General features: G+C 36.2%; 1 protein-coding gene across 1 annotated transcript in view; it reads left to right on the top strand.

Annotated features, from left to right (window-relative positions):
- The window catches only part of LOC144076937 (cytoplasmic phosphatidylinositol transfer protein 1-like), a 28,270-nt gene that overhangs the window by 1,235 nt on the left and 9,859 nt on the right, over nt 1–17,176 (top strand). The window lies entirely within an intron of this gene.

Below are 17,176 nucleotides of genomic sequence, written 5' to 3'. Positions count from 1 at the left end.
CTCTGAAAAGACACCAAAAACAGGATATTGGATTGGAAAAATGTTTTATTTCTTCTAATTCGCCATATATTGACAAAGTAATAAATAACGAGTGGTTTAATAGTAATAAAATGTGTTTAATAGATGTGAAATTAGACGCATTTCACGGAGGGGAGAGACAATGACATACACAGAGGCGGAGAGGGGGAAAATGTGCGCTACAATGATAAACAGCCGCTCATGTTATGGCCACCTGGCTTGGTCGCATCTCGAAATTTTAATCGTATCGCGAGCAACTTATTCGATCGAAATTTTCGTCGTATCACGAGCATGTTGTATGACGAGCATATTGTATCACGAGGTACCACTGTATAGCCTTACACGTGGCGTAACTACAATAATCTGTGTTCTGATGATTAAATTTAAAAAAAATCACATGTCCTGAAAAGACAAGGAACACACATGCACTCATATTAACCAGTTATATTTGTCATCAGTCATTTCGCTTCACTTTGTTTGACCACAATATGATACGGCACTATATTAAATGCAACGCAATATTTGATTATATACAGATTCATGGACATCGATTTGAGATGCTCACTGCGTAGCCATTTGAGGGACACGCATCCTATTGTGTCCATTCAGATTATTTTTCTATCGGGTCTCTCAACACGTCTAAAATTAGAAGCAGAGGATAATTGCTCTCTTGCACTGGCATGCACATTGCAAACAACTTGACAACAGCCTTTCTCTCTCAATTGCCAACATGTTGTCGGTGGTCATCTGTTGAGGAGCATCTCTGTGTTTTTGTGGTTTGGTCACTCTGCTTTTACAGGTTTCTGTCGACACTATCTGGGGAAAAAAAGAGAACCTTATCAAGATGGAGCAATTTTGTCTGCATGTGTAACATGAATATTGTGCATGTATTTCCTTTAGCAGATTATACAAAAGTCATAACAATGCTGACATTTCTTCATGTGAAAGGTTACATTAAACCACAAGACAACTGCTCGTGTAACCAACTTCCTGTTGATCTATAAATATATCTATATTGCAGCTAAGAAAACCATTTCCGTCCGGACCCAATTGTACCTTCTGATGATAAAATCTCCAAATTGATCTTGCATGTCTCTTTTTAAAAAGTGATTTACACATTCTTACTGTTTTTTTAAATGATACAACACATGCCAATATTGCAACTGTTAATGGAGTCTCCTTCCCCAAATAAGGAGTCTGTTTTGAACCAAAATGCACTTAGTTTGCGTAGTTCTGTTGTAATGTAAGGCTCGGCATGATGCAGGTTGACCAGTGCAAGCATGCAAATATCTGACATTGGTTGCTAAGTTCCCAAACTGGAAATATATTTGCCTATTTGGTCAGATTGTAAAATTAAAACCACCTTAGTGGCCCCAACTTCATTTACGATACCAATGAGGGAGTCATGCAGGCCACTTCTTTTGTTTGTTCTTATCACAGTAGCACAGAATGTCATCCTTGTGTCTTAAAGGTTTCCTGCCTGTCTGAAAAGGGAGAGCGGAAGGCAGCTGGAATTTCAGATGTAAAACAAAGTGTCTCAAGTGATAGATTGTCCAAATTTGGAAATTGTGGGTGGTATTGTGATGAATTTCCTCAAAGTTTTGCACTAATAGTGACTGCCTTTTGTGTGGTGTGTGTGTGTGTACATGTTTTATGTGTCTCAGTCTATATATTCTCCGGAAACAAGGTCTCTGCTGCTTTCAATTGCGTCACACATTACTGTAGATGTAGGTCAGACTTCACAGTGTGTATTCCAGTTGAACTGTTAACACCCCAAAAATGATTTAGCGTCATTGGATTGGATGAGTCATTTCAAAAGATGTGCCGTTTAAGATGAAAATGACCAAAAGCAATGTGTATAACCCGTTCCAGTCAATCCAGCTGTTAGCAACTGCTGCCACACCCCATTTTTTTGGAAAGAATAAAGAATTTAATATGTCACTCTAGACATAAGATCAATATGTACATTTCGTTACTACAGCTTTCTCACCGAGACCTCTCAGTCTTCAGCTGACATAATTATTTGCAAGCTCGCACCCCGAAATGCTGACATCATGCAAAACGAGTTACCCTTAGCCAGCATTTTCTTGAGCCGCACCAACGATGTCATATTCACCTCGAGTGAAATATACTGCATATTGGCGAATAGTGGAGTATACACATCGGTTCATCCAGGTTTAACATCTCTTTAAGGATGTAATTATATACGGGGCTATGTATGCATGAGCTTTGATGCAAAACGTACAACTTTTTGGGGGAAATCTGCGTTGTTTTTAAAAAAATCATTTTTAATACAGCCTTTAAGTGGGGTGTCAACCCTAAAGCATGTCTGAATTACCGTATTTTGCCATTTAATATACCCGGGTATATTAAATGATTTTTGCTTATTTGAGCCCCCCCTTTGTGCGCCATTTAATATACCCCATCCGTTTAATATACCAGAGTGTATTAAACGGCAACTCGGCTTTTTTGGCAAGATTTGTATGGTGTTCATGGGGGCATAATTATAGATACTTAATTTCATTAAAATTCCAAGTCAAACTTTATTCAGCAGTAAGTAGTTTTAACCTGAGCAGTAAGTAGTTTTAGTCAGCAAAACGTTGATGCACCCCGTCACGGCATAAAGAGTGCGTAGTGGATCGTACCTTCCCGTTTGTGCGCCATTTAATATACCCCTGCCGTTTAATATACCCGGGTATATTAAATGGGTGGAAAATTAAACAGCAAAATATGGTACCACTTAAACTTGCTGTAGCATTACACCCTAAAACGACAATTGCTGGTTGATTAAAATCTAATTTTACATGCCGTTTATGCTGGAAAAAATATTAGGGCAATTCGTAACAAAAATAAATAAGCAATTTGCGATGTTTCTATTCAATTAGTAAAATAATTGACTCAATCATTTCTAAAAATATTGCTGCAACTTTCTCTTTTGGTGACTTGTTTTCCTTCCATGTTTAATGCGTCCATTCCTCATAGGGGTTTGTTTTGGAACTGCAGTGTTTGTTTCCTTAGTGTGTTGTTGAGGTGCAAGGCCTTTTTGCCATCTGGTTACAAGACAATGCTATTATTCAATCAACAACCCATTTACTGCCATTTACTCCTCTGGAGGAAACCATCACAGGTTGTGATGGCCCATTATCCAGCCATTCTCATTTCCTTTATGTGCATGTGTTTGTTGTGTCGGTGTGCCGATGTGATCTGTGGTTGTTTCATCATTCAAGGGCAATCAATGCGTGTTTTGCACATTTCTGACACTTAAGATGCTTTGCAGGAAGCTGCCAATAAACCTATTCATTGGGTATTGTGGTAAATGTGTTGGGTGGGTACCCAAGAAATAGTGTGGCTCTACAAATAGAAATGTGTTGCTGTTGTGACATCACAGCGCTAAGATTGTCATGATAAAACAGTTTTAGGATGATGTTTGACAAGAAGCTGATGCGATATAAAATGGTATCTTTGGATTTTCTACAATTATTTTATGTGAATGTATATTTTTGTATTATAGTGAAGAAAAATGTTGGTCATAATATTTTATGATCTGTTACTGTCATTACTTCCTAATACTCAGATTTACATTGAGGTTAGATTTGCACAAGCCAAAAAACACCAGAGTGTAGAAAACACATGTGACTATTGGATTGGATTTAATTTCCTTGCTTAAATCCCCATTTTTTTTTTTCCATAGATCTAGAACAATGTTTCTTTGAGCTTTTTTTTTCCTTATTAGGGGAAAATGTCTTTTTTAAAGTTATGTTCAATATTAAAGTGGAAAACTGAAAATATTTTTAGATGAAATGCTTTTTGAACTTGGATTTAAAAAATCCAATTATTGATTTAAAAAAGGGAAAATCAGGAAATATAATACACATCTATATTCTTTATTTTGAATTTGATCCTAAAACAGAAAGTCGGGACTCATGATTTACTTTCTCGGGGCCGCACAAAATGATGTGGCAGGCCAGATTTGGCCCCCGGGCCGCCACTTTGACACCTGTGCCCTAGAGTAAATGTATCTAATGTGATGAACAGGGTTTCTCTTTCGCTGTACATTTGATTGAGACAAAGCTTTCCATTTACCTCGGGGAAAGTGCAAAAATATTTGCTTTCAGCTAAATGCATAAAGCACAAGCTCTACATATATATAACGTTAAACACTTCATTATCATTTCTCATTCCTGTGGCGCCTACTGCTTTCCATCCACCTATTACTTGATAGTGTGGTGGATTATGGTGATTATAGTGAATAACCGTCCCAAGGATAAATGTCAAATAATGAGGCAGATGATAAAATCTTACCTTCCCTCAAGCTTCAACACACCAAGATTTTTGCGGTGTATTTTCTAAGCCCCTTACTTAGACATCTTCATTTAAATAGGGCATGCTCACTTTTAATCACCATTAGCCATCCAAACCTAGAGTTAACACAAAGGTTCCAAAATATCAACTAAACTAAATTCATTTGTTGCTGCATTTTTTTTCTAGATATATAATCAGAATTCAATTTATTCTTGTAATTCACTACTCCTGTAGCCATTCCTTGACTTTGACATTGGAGGGCAGTTTAAAAGTGATGCTGCACTGGTATCTTATGAAAAATAGCCCAATAGGTCCCAACCCCAATCATTTTCCACCCATTTTTTACATTTAACATTGGGTAGGTGTCTTTTCCCAGCTTGCTAAATGAACAAGGTCATATTTTCAATTTCTCCCTATTTTTGCACTTTAAGAGATTTTTTTTTAGCAATGGAACCTCAGGATCAATGTCAAATTAACCTCTGATTCCACCCATTTTAGACCCATTCAGCTGGGTTCACTCAATTTCTACTACATCTAAAATTTGTTCATTACATTATTTTACTATAAAAGGGTCAAATGTAACTTTTTAGGGGCAATGATTTTCATCCCTGTGTTATGTTTCACATAGTGACTGGAATCAAGATGTTCAAATCTGCTGTTTTGTTTATTTGAGAAAGGATGGAAGTATTCTACTTTCAAATACTAGTTGGCCTGGGGTGGGGGGGTCTAAATTCTAACATACCGACTCCCCGTGTGGGCTTTGCTAGAGTTTCCATAACTACTGTGCATCAATCTTTTAGTTTGGGAACCAAAACACTCAGTTCTACTACATGTTGTATTTCATTTTAAAGCTGAAGTCGAACATACAAAGCAAAATACTTTCTCCCTTCTTGTAATCCTCTTTTCAAGGCAAACGGGGCCGTTGAGAGTTCTCAATGAATCACTTCTTCAAATCTATTTAACTTTTTTCAAGTGTCCTCACATCGCATCTTTAATTATAATCCCTGACTGCTTCTGTTCCGCCACATCTAGTGGTTTTTTTTTGTCTTTTGAGCATCTGTGTGCATGCAATTACTGCTAGTATCAATTTGCATTACAAGAGGAACCAGTCTCCTTTTTGTTGCAACATATTACCCAATTAAATGTTCAATCTTTAAATAAATATATATTTTTTTTCATTCTATGTCCTAGTGACATTCAGAGCCACTGACCCACCTATCAATCATTTTGCACGTTTGTTGCTCTCTCGCTCAAAATGTTTGTTCCGTGGCTGCAGACAGCTGATCACCTCCTACACAAATTTCTTTTTATATAGATGTTCCAAAGTGTGTGTGTGTGCGCTCGTTTCATTTTCCCACCTCCCTCTCACTTGGACAGAACCCTTTTATGTGCTTTGTGCCAAAATGACTCAGTTCGTGAGATGGGGAGTCGTTCACTGAGGCATGCAATGAATGCATAGAATGAGGGTTGAATATTTTCTATATAGACAGTATGGTTCCAGTAAACTAAATAATTAAAAAACAACCGTTTGAAAATATAAGTCATGCATTTGCCAGAATTCAATTATTTGCCTCGAAATAAAGGTAAGTGAGAATATATCAGAAAATAATATAACATATATCAAGGGTGTCAGACTTGGGTTGGTTCACGGGCCGCTTTAATGTCAACTTGATTTCACGTGGGCCGGAACATTTTAGATATAATATTTAGATTTTTTTAAATAAATGGATTAAAAGCCCTGAATATTCAGTTTTTTTATAGATCTAAAACAATGTTTATTTTATCTTTCTTTTAAATATATTTTTAGATTTTACAAAATGATTTTTGAACTAAAAACACAGAAAAAATGGATTACAAAATTACAATTATTGATTTAAAACGGGGAAAATCAGGAAATTTAATATTTAAATTTAATATAAATTGAATATTCAGTTTTTTTATAGATCTAAAACAATGTTTATTTTAGCTTTTTTTATAGATATTTTTTAGATTTTACAAAATGATTTTTGAACTAAAAACAGAAAAAAATGATCAAAAAATTACAATTATTGATTCAAAAGGGGGAAAATCAGGAAATTTAATATACATCTATACTCTTCATTTTAATTTGATCCTTAAACAGAAAGTCGGCACTCATGATTTACTTTCCCGGGCCACACAGAATGATGCGGTGGGCCAGATTTGGCCCCCGGGCCGCCACTTTGACACATGTGACATATATTTAAGAGAATACTTGAACACTGTGTGCAAGTGTCGGAAAAATGTGGGACAAAAAAGAAAACAAATCCTATAGTTTGGTAAATTTCAGCCTTGCTTTTTAAACATTGTGCCAATGTTTGATATATTAGAGGGCTTTTAAACATGCTTTGGTACTTATCCTTATCTAAGTTTGACCCAAGTCATGAGTCTCTGTGAAAAGCACCTTTTTAATATTTTAGGAGATTAATTACGCAAGTAGAAGCGGAATATGATCCAGAGGGCTAAACTGCGAGCTGGGGCCTTATATCATATATCATATAGTATCATATCCTCCCTGTTTGTTTGTTTACAGTCTGTTCATTGACTTCACTGGAGGCCTCAAGCCTTTCAAGAGGTCTGGTGAAGAGGTTTAAATGAAAACACGATTTATGAGTATGGTGCGAAGAACTGATCCATTTCCATCGCTCTTTTTAGGCACGACAGTATTCTCTGTGTGTGGAAATTTACATATGTAACGCTCACACTGCAGAAACCTTTGGCAATTAGTCTCTCAGGTCTAAAGTTCTTTACAAAGTGAAAACAAGGCTGGGAAGGTCACTTTAGTTATTTGTGTGGCTTTGCATGTAACACAACTTCATAGAATTTGAGTGCAGTTGTATTGATTCGTAAGCGAATGCATTGATCGGGTTCCTTAATTGGCTGAATGTTATCTTTTGGACGTATCAATGCTTGCAAGTTCTAAGATAGTTTTAGTGGTGAACTGGAACATTCGCATTTTTCTTGTGATTCACCAAAAATTCACCGTACCGAGATGGAAGAAATTTTTGCTGGGCTTTTGTAATAGTATTAGTGACCCTTAAAAAGAAAACCAAGGAAGAGCTAATGTGTTTCTGAGAGTTATTTTAAGAGATGGCCATTTTTAAAGCATTAATTTTCATGGAAATATAACAACCGTTGTTACTTTAATTTCATATTTAATTTTTAATGCCTGATAAACAAAAGTTGCATTTATTGGACAAATTTCCTGTAACAGATATGGCAGAAAAAGCATTTAATTTGGGGCCTAATATATAACATTTTTTTGTGTTTCTGAGAGTTATTTTGAGAGAACCATTTTTCAAGCATTAGTTTTCATAGGAATATGACAACCGTTGTTACTTTAATTTCATATTTAATTTAAATGCCTGATAAAACAAAAGTTGCATTTATTGGACAAATTTCCTGTAACAGATATGGCAGAAAAAGCATTTGATTTGGGGCCTAATATATAACATTTTTTGTGGCTTTCTTGGTAATGATCAATTTCACTTAAATCCAAAAGACTCATTATCATTTTAATTATTTGCTAGCATCAAGACTTAACTTGGATGCCTGCAAACTGAATTTGAGTGTCCATTTGTACCGCTTACTCATGCCAAGACATGGCAGCATCATTTTTGGCAGTTGATTATTTCCAGATTGCTTCAAATCAGATATTCTACATGAATGTCAGCTTCATTTTCTTGAGCAAAAAATAAACCACCTTGATAATAGAGCCCTTTCATGTTTATTCCAAAACTCCCCAAGTAAAGGATAACATTCAACCGAGTGTGAATCTAGATCAGGCGTGTCAGACTCGGGTTGGTTCGCGGGCCGCGTTAATGGCAACTCGATTTCATGTGGGCCGGACGGACCATTTTAGATATAATATTTAGATTTTTTTTATGAATGCATTAAAAGAACTGGATTAAAAGACCTGAATATTCAATTTTTTATAGATCTAAAACAATGTTTATTCTACTTTTAAAAAAATATATTTTTAGATTTTACAAAATGATTTTTGAACTAAAAACACAGAAAAAATTGATTAAAAAATCACAATTATTGATTTAAAAAGGGGTGAAATCAGGAAATGTAATATACATCTATACTCTTCATTTTAATTTGATCCTAAAACAGAAAGTCGGCACTCATGATTTACTTTCCCGGGCCACACAAAATGATAAGCTGGGCCAGGTTTGGCCCCCGGGCCGCCACTTTAACACATGTGATCTAGACGGTACTACAAACAATCAATTGTAAGCCATCTTGTTCTGTGTGCTCATTGGCATACATTACTTGCTACACTGCAACGCTGTTGGCCGTTACTAAGGTCATGGTGTGTGAATTAGGACTAATCATATGTCAGTTTTTTTCCCATTCACAATTGTGTGTGAACATTCCAACTTTTGACCTTTTAGCTGTCATAAAGACCATGAGCATTTAGAAATCTACTTAACGCATTCAGGGAAATTGCATCTATTTGCTTCTCGGAAAGCTCTACGATGTGTGAAAGGAAAGGAAAGGCCAATTTGGATTCCTCCTGTTTTGGTCAAATGCCAAATGAACACATTTTATGCTTCAACTGCTCTTGTTTTCTGTCTGCTTTGCTTGCTGCTGATTCACTTACGCTGCTAGAATGTGTCAGACAGAAAGTGGAGGTATTCCAGAGGGAACACTTTAGGGAGACCATTTTCGGCAATTCACTCTGGACGACAGAGTGCCCCCACTGAGAGGAAAAAGGCTACTTGCTCACATTACATTTTCATGCTGGCAAGCATTCTGCAGCTGGACTGTTAAGAATAAGCAAGAAAAACAAATGCATATCTGCCGATTACTAAATTAAATGACTCAGTATTTTGTAGTGTATTGCTCTGTTCAATAATCCCTGCTTCGGTTTGTATTTCGATATATGTTGGCATTCCCTTAATAAATTCTACATTTATAGTATTGCAGATTGAAGGTGAAATTATTTCGTTTTCAGGTTTAGAGATTTTTATTTTGCTGCTTAGTGTCGGTGCATCGCTACTTTAAACTGAGCGTCTGTCTCTGGAGATTTGTGTCCTGACTCTAAAATCACTGTAATTAACGCCTGGTATTTTGGGCTGATTGTCTTGTCGGTACAATCTTGAGTTGCACAGACATCAACAATTAGTCACAAAAGCATAAATTGCCTGGATGGCTACACTGGTAACAACAGGCGTTCCCATGACTAACTGATGAACAGAATGCATAAAGAGAATAGTTTTTTGTGTTATTTTTTGGGACAATTTCGTGACTCATTTTGGTCAAATTAGCAGTCATGAGTGTAGTGAGTTGTACGTTCAAATGAATTTGACATGGGGTCAATTCTCACTCCAAGCAAATGGTTGTGTGTTTCTGTAGATACTGTCTGGTGACCAGTTGAGGGTGTAGACCACGTGTCAAAGTGGTGGCCCGGGGGCCAAATCTGGCCCGCCGCATCATTTTGTGTGGCCCGGGAAAGTAAATCATGAGTCCCGACTTTCTGTTTTAGGATCAAATTAAAATGAAGAGTATAGATTTGTATTAAATTTCCTGATTTTCCCCCTTTTAAATCAATAATTGTAATTTTTTTTAATCATTTTTTTCTGTGTTTTTAGTTCAAAAATAATTTTGTAAAATCTAAAAATATATCAAAAAAGCTAAAATAAACATTGTTTTAGATCTATACAACATGAATATTCAGGGGTATAAATCCATTTATAAAAAAATCTAAATATATCTAAAAGATTTTTTTTTTAAATTGGATTAAAAGAACTGGATCAAAAGCCCTAAATATTCATGTTTTATTTTATAGATCCAAAACAATGTTTATTTGAGCTTTTTCTTAGTAAGGGAAACCGTCTTTTAATCATTTGTTTCTCATTTCAAAAGGAAACTAAATATTTTTAAATTATGTTCAATAAAGTGAAAAACAGTAAATATTTTATATATTTATTTTTAGATTTTCCAAAATGCTTTTTGAACTAAAAACAAAGAAAAAAATGGATAAAAAAGGGAAAAATCAGGAAATATAATATACTACATCTATAATTTTCATTTGAATTTGATCCTAAAACAGAAAGTCGGCACTCATGGTTTACTTTCTCGGGCTGCACAAGATGATGCGGCGGGCCAGATTTGGCCCCCGGGCCGCCACTTTGACACAGGTAGTGTAGACTGTGGATCACTTTGTATCTCGTAGAAATTATGCTTAATAGGTGGATAAATGTTGGAAGCAAGCAGAAGCCCTAACAGATTTTGTGGAGGCTGTGAAATTCACGCAGATATGTGTGGGTGATTTGGATTGGCAAACAAATCTATTTGGGACTAGGAGTACGAAACAATTCAAAGTTGATCTTTCTGGGTGCAAGTGACTGTCGAAAGAATGGATCAATACCAATATTTTTATGATTCCTCTATAAACATGAGTACTTTTTACTAATTCAGTCTGGCCTACATTACTATTACACTTTCACATTTTTCCTGTGTCATGTCTAAACAATGGTGCCATTTGTTTGCATGCAATGTAGAAACAATCCAATGAGATTATCGGACCTCAGTTTGAATCACCTCTGTTCTTTAGCACATGGATTCTTCTCTTTTGCTACCAGTATTTTTTCGTATTATGGTCCATTTGACCCTTCTCATCCATGAAGGGAATCCATAATCAGAGTACTTACATTTGTAAATAATCTAGGATGCGACCCCAAATTTGGTTGACTTGCATAATAAAAAAAAAGCAGAGGCAATCTGCATGAAATTGACTGTTCATTTTTTATGGAGTTGAACTTCCGCCATGGCTATAAATAGCACACACATACACACTCCCAGTGTGCATTCCCATCAAAGCTGCATTTACTCAGCCTGACCTTTTCATTTGAGTTAGATTTACTCACAAAGTCCCTCCCTAGCCATTTACCCACATGATTAGCCACTGTTTGCGCATCTAATGAGGTCACTGATGACAAAAACATGCCATAAGCATTATTTCCCAAATGTATGCAACTCCTGGGATGCATAATATTCCATTGCAAAGCAGTTGTTATTCCTCGAAAAACTGTTGAACACTTTGTTCCACATATGAAGGTCAACTCCATTCAGGAGGCACAAGATTTACCAGCACACACACAAAATCTGTATAGAGTCTGCTAATATCAAAATGGCATGAGTTGTATTATTATTATTTTTTTGCATACATTTTTGCCTATTCTCTAGATCACCTGTGTCAAAGTGGCGGCCCGGGGGCCAAATCTGGCCCGCCGCATCATTTTGTGTGGCCCGGGAAAGTAAATCATGAGTGCCGACTTTCTGTTTTAGGATCAAATTCAAATGAAGAGTATAGATGTATATTAAATTTCCTGGTTTTCCCTGTTTTAAATCAATAATTGTAATTTTTTAATCATTTATTTCAGTTTTTAGTTCAAAAATCATTTTGTAAAATCTAAAGATATATATATATATATATATATAAAAAGCTAAAATAAACATTGTTTTAGATCTATAAAAAATGAATATTCAGGATTTTAATCCATTTATTAAAAAAAATCTAAAAATAGATGATGTAGGCCACGTGTCAAAATGGCGGCCCGGGGGCCAAATCTGGCCCGCCGCATCATTTTGTGTGGCCCGGGAAAGTAAATCATGAGTGCCGACTTTATGTTTTGGATCAAATTAAAATTAAGAGTATAGATGTATATTAAATTTCCTGATTTTCCCTCTTAAATCAATAATTGTAATTTTTTAATCATTTTTTTCTGTGTTTTTAGTTCAAAAATCATTTTGTAAAATCTAAAAATATATAAAAAGCTAAAATAAACATTGTTTAAAATATATATAAAAACTGAATATTCAGGGTTTTTAATCCAGTTCTTTTAATCCATTTATTTAAAAAAATCTAAATATTATATCTAAAATGGTCTGTCCCACGTGAGATCAAGTTGACGTTAAAGCGGCCCGCGAACCAACCCGAGTCTGACACCCTTGCTAGATCATGTCTATGTGAAACTGTAGTATTGCCTGAGAATATAACTACTTTTCTTTCTTATTTTTGCTTCAATTTTCTCTCCATTGAAGGAAAAGACTACCTGAATGTTCAAAACTGGGATTCTGACAAGCTAACTAATGATAAAAATGGAAGAAGGAAAGAGTAACCGGATATGTTCGAGGAATTTAGATGGAAAGCGCAAGACCAGAGGGTTGTTAGAGTTCAGACAGAAATGGGTCTTTGAAACTAAATCATTTGTGAATGTTCTGAAAGGTGTTGAAATTCAGTTTTAGTTGCTACTATTTTCCTTAATTCCCACGTACGGCCCAGTGGTTCTGTAATTGTAGGGAATTGGCATTGACTTTCTTGCAAATTACAGCTTTCAGACAGTTATTTGTCTGCATGCCTGTCAAATTTCAAACGACTTTGCAAGAATGTACTTTTTTTGTTGTTTTGATTAATGGGCTGTCATACAAATGTTGAAAATATCACACAAAAACTAAATTCTTTTTCTACATAGACCCTGTAGCGAACCCAAAGCTTTTTCCCCCACCAAACGCTGTTAGCAGTTCTCTAACTACTACCGTTTTTGACCGTAAATGACCCATGAGTACTATCACGCAAGAGTGTGGGCATGTACAATTGTACTACTTTAGTATTTTTTTTTGCCACTTAGGCAGGCTTCACCAAACTCCTCCACCTCATTGTATCAGGTCTTCTCTTCATTATTATGTCTGTTCTCTTCCCGGCTGTCTGCCTGATATATTTTCTGCCCCATCAAACCTGTCATTTCATGTCTTAGTTCTGGGTAGTACATCAGTGCTTCTTCTATTTCAACAGATTTTTTTCAGGTCTCTGTTTTTCCCAAGATAAAAAAATTAAGCAATTTCATTGATTGATGATATAGAAGTCTTCTAAAGTAAGTTTTTCCTTTTTTTTGCTTAAGTTTCAGTTTTCCTCCTTTAAAAATGATGCATCTGCACTTTAGGCCAGTTTCCTATCACAGCCGTGTCGCAGTCTATGTTTGCCCTTTTTAGTATCTCCGAAGGTGATTGCTTTTGGCTAATCAAACTTTAAAAAAGGCCATTAAATCACCATAACCAATTTGCTGCCATTGATGGAAATAAATGTTTAATTTTGACAAGAGGGCTGGCGGTCACTGACAAATGGTGTTGTCTGGCATTGGTTTTATGAAGTTTCACTTTACCTCATGGCATTGTGCTGAAACAATCATTTTGGATTTTAATCCACTGACATCAAGGTCACATGCATTTCATATTGTTTTTCCTGGCCTTGCTGCTTCTCCAGATTCTCTAAATCTTTTGATGACATCTGGGGCTGTGGCTAATGAAATCCGATTTTTTTTTTTGAAATTGTAATGTTGCTTTTTAAGCTATTGACATTGTTGGGCTGTCTTGTTTTCGGTTATTGTTTAGAATTTATGAAAAAAAAAAGTTGTACACTTGGGAAAAAAAACAATTGCTATATTGATTGGCGTGCCGCTTTTATTCTCACAAGGATTTCGGGAGTGCTGGAGCCTATCCCAGCCAATAACGAGCAGAAGTCAGTCACAAATAGACTAGATTTTAACACCCAATAGACGTTTCTCCTAAAAGGTCCCTCACATCCATTCTATTAAACGTGGTCGTAAATAAAATCCTCCAAACACACATTGAATCCTTAAATGCATACAATCAATAACATACTTACTTACATACGAACCTGAAATGACAGAACTTACGCCAAAGGGCAAGTGAAGAAAGACCTTAGCATAAATGATTGCGCACATTTAAATTACGTAATGTTACGACACACTGGTCTCTTTTCACACGCACAGCCTGCAGGCTTTGTTTTCTAGTTTTGAAAGTCACAACACACTACCCTGACCTTCATGCCAGGATCAGTAGCTTTCTTGCTTTTGGCACACCGGATCTCTCCTCTTACAAGCCATTTTTTCAATCCAGGTTTATCTGGAACAGGAAGCATTGCAAGTGCATAGCCAGCAGATGTCCTAGATTGGCTGATGTTATCTTGCTCAAACTGCATGTACCAATAAGTTTTTAAATCACATTTATCATGACCACATGCACACTTTCTTGTTGTGTTCATTTAGTCTTTTCTCTCTACTCCATCCTCCCGTCATGTGCTACTCCTACTAATTACAAGGCTGGTTCCCCTAATGACTTGCAGTCCTACTGCTCAAGAATGATCTTATCTAGTGAGTTGCCCAGTTGACTAAATGTGTGAAGAACATGGCGTGTCCTCCCGCTGACGGACCCCCAGCAACAAAAATATCACAACTATTCCTGACTCAAATATATGATTTTAAGATCAAAGATCTCCATGAGCATGACCGTTGTATTACTCATTTTCCATACCGCTTATCCTTTGAATATCTGGCCTCCAAAAATGTAGGAATTTCATTTGGGTTAGGATTAGTTGGGTTTTGGTTTGTTTGTTTCCTTTTTGCCTATTGTGTCTATGTGATCAGGTGTGTGTACTTTGTAATCAACCCTTGTCTGTCTATTTAAATACTGTGTGTTTGTTAGTCTTTGTGCGATCGTCTTCTGTGTTTGCATCATGCTAAGTTTCCATGTCATGTTCCAAGCACCTCGTGTCCTTCCATGTCCGGTTTGGTTTTGTTATTTGATTTCTAAGTCCTTGTTATTTTCGTGAAACCACTCCTGCTTAACCATTAAAAGTTTTGTTCGAGCACTCCACGCACTCATCCATTGCCTGCTTCCCTGCATTTGGGTCCGACTACGTTCCAAGACCAACCTAGTCGTAAGAATTTCTTAATTTTTCTGTGTAAATGCTCCATTGTACACCACGAAGCTCAACTTGCCGAGTTCATTATGCATTATTCCAAAACCCCCTGCCTGAACAGGGTAAGTGAGTATAGTACTTCTAGGAATCCAAAATTGTTTCCATATTTATATTGTTTCATTAGCCATGGTATATATATTTCAGGAATAACGACCCAGCTGTCCTGTCACGTGACAGTACCATGCATGCCGCCCACACGTTAACTGCAAAGAAAGCCTAGTATTAATACCATGCTGTTATTGTGTTTATATCTACCCGAAAAGATAAGCTAAAATCATGCAAGAAAAGCTCTCGCTCAAGTTACTATGAAGGTTTTTCCTGATTTTAGAATTGGTTAACCAAACACAAAACGAGCTCCATCCTAGGCATAAAGTATGCGTGCTGCAGGGATGGCATCCGTGTTGCCCTTTTGCGAGTTTACCATTATTAGCAAAGCCATTAGTGTACTTACTGTCTCACAATGACATTCAAGTAGGAAAATGTGCTGCCCGTGCTGTCTGCACAAAGGTTAATGGGATCACAGATACTTAAAGGACACACGTTTGTTTTTGTTTTTTTCTTTTCTCTATTGAACTTAAAATTCTTTGTAGAGCGGTCCGGATGGATTTCTAGCAAATGGAGTTGTAACAATAGTGGTTCAGATGCACCACATTTAATGAATGTGCCTTCATAAATGATTTGTGTTCCCATTTTTAACAGCTATAGGCAAACCTACAGGCACATTGACACTTTCAGCCCACCGAGGATGTAAAATGGCATTTCTATTCAAGAGTCCAATGCTTTTGAGATTTGATGCCGCCTCGCAGGCTGCACAAAACAATACCGTGACAAAGAAAGAGCCAGACGTGAACTGAGACATAAAGGAGCATGATGTGCTGAGTTTGGAACCATTTACATTAATTCTGATCCAACTGACTGGATTTGGGAGTTTTGGGGGTAATTTGTCCCTCAACAAGTATTTTATGCAGCATAGACAAGATATTAAAGTTCCATTAATTAACTACTTTTTAAAATGGATTTGAATTTGTACATGGAAATGAACTTTAAAATATCTTTTCTAATAGAAACCTGGTGTATTTGTATTTTTGAATAAGAATACAGTAAAAACAAGACAAGTTATGAATTAAGAATTAACATCTTGTCTTTCTAGATTCAATTAATCACTAGTTGAAAGGAGACTTCTATTGAAACTATTGTTTTCTGTTTTTATTCAGGTTTTACACAATGTCTCATTTAGATTTAATTTATTTACTTTGGTATTTCATTATTTTAAGATCTAAATTCTGCTAAGGCAACACAACCAGGCTTTTTGGAGAGCTTGTTTGTTTTACTATTGTACAATAATACACCAATGTTTTGTCAGACATGAGGCCAAAAAAACAAAAAACGAAGCACTACCTACTTATTGCCTGACTTCAACATTCTTATCCTGCTCAAGATCAGAGCAAATTAGCAATACTTCATTATTGCATGATTTTCATTAATTATCTGTTTTGCTTGAGTGGCGGAAAAATAGTTAGCTTGCTGTTGTGGCAATCTTGAATTAATTCACTTTTGTAGCTAAACACATTTTCATAAATGTCCCGCATATTTGTCATTTCTAAGTAATGACGTCAGTTGTCTTGATTAAATTAACATGGAATGAGGCTGACGTCATGCTATTATTCTTCTTTGACCGATCCTGCCCACTGTTGTCGCCCCGTGTTTGTCCTCTGCATGAGCGTCCTTTCTAAATCCTCATTTCTTATGTTGCGTGAAGAGCAAGCGTAGTGATGCGGCTGCATTATTCACAGTCGTTCTTAAGTTGGCAGGGTCACGCTTGCCCGAGCTGCTTTTAGAAACGCCTTCGTTGCGTTTGAGGCTTTGTGAATGTGATGACATCTTATTAATGGAGCCAATGTGACAGAATGCCTCTAGGAAATGTATGAAAGAATATGGAGCATGTTGTGTGAATCATTTTTACTAGATGTGCTATTCTTCAAAAATAAAATAATAAAGGTATTTGGGAGCCTCTCCAGATTTTTTGTTTTTTAAAGAAGGCAAATG

This window comes from Stigmatopora argus, chromosome 7, assembly GCF_051989625.1.
Source record: "Stigmatopora argus isolate UIUO_Sarg chromosome 7, RoL_Sarg_1.0, whole genome shotgun sequence".
NCBI lineage: Eukaryota > Metazoa > Chordata > Actinopteri > Syngnathiformes > Syngnathidae > Stigmatopora > Stigmatopora argus.
The sequence above is the reverse complement of the archived record's forward strand: the minus strand, read 5'-3'. Positions and strand labels throughout refer to the sequence as shown.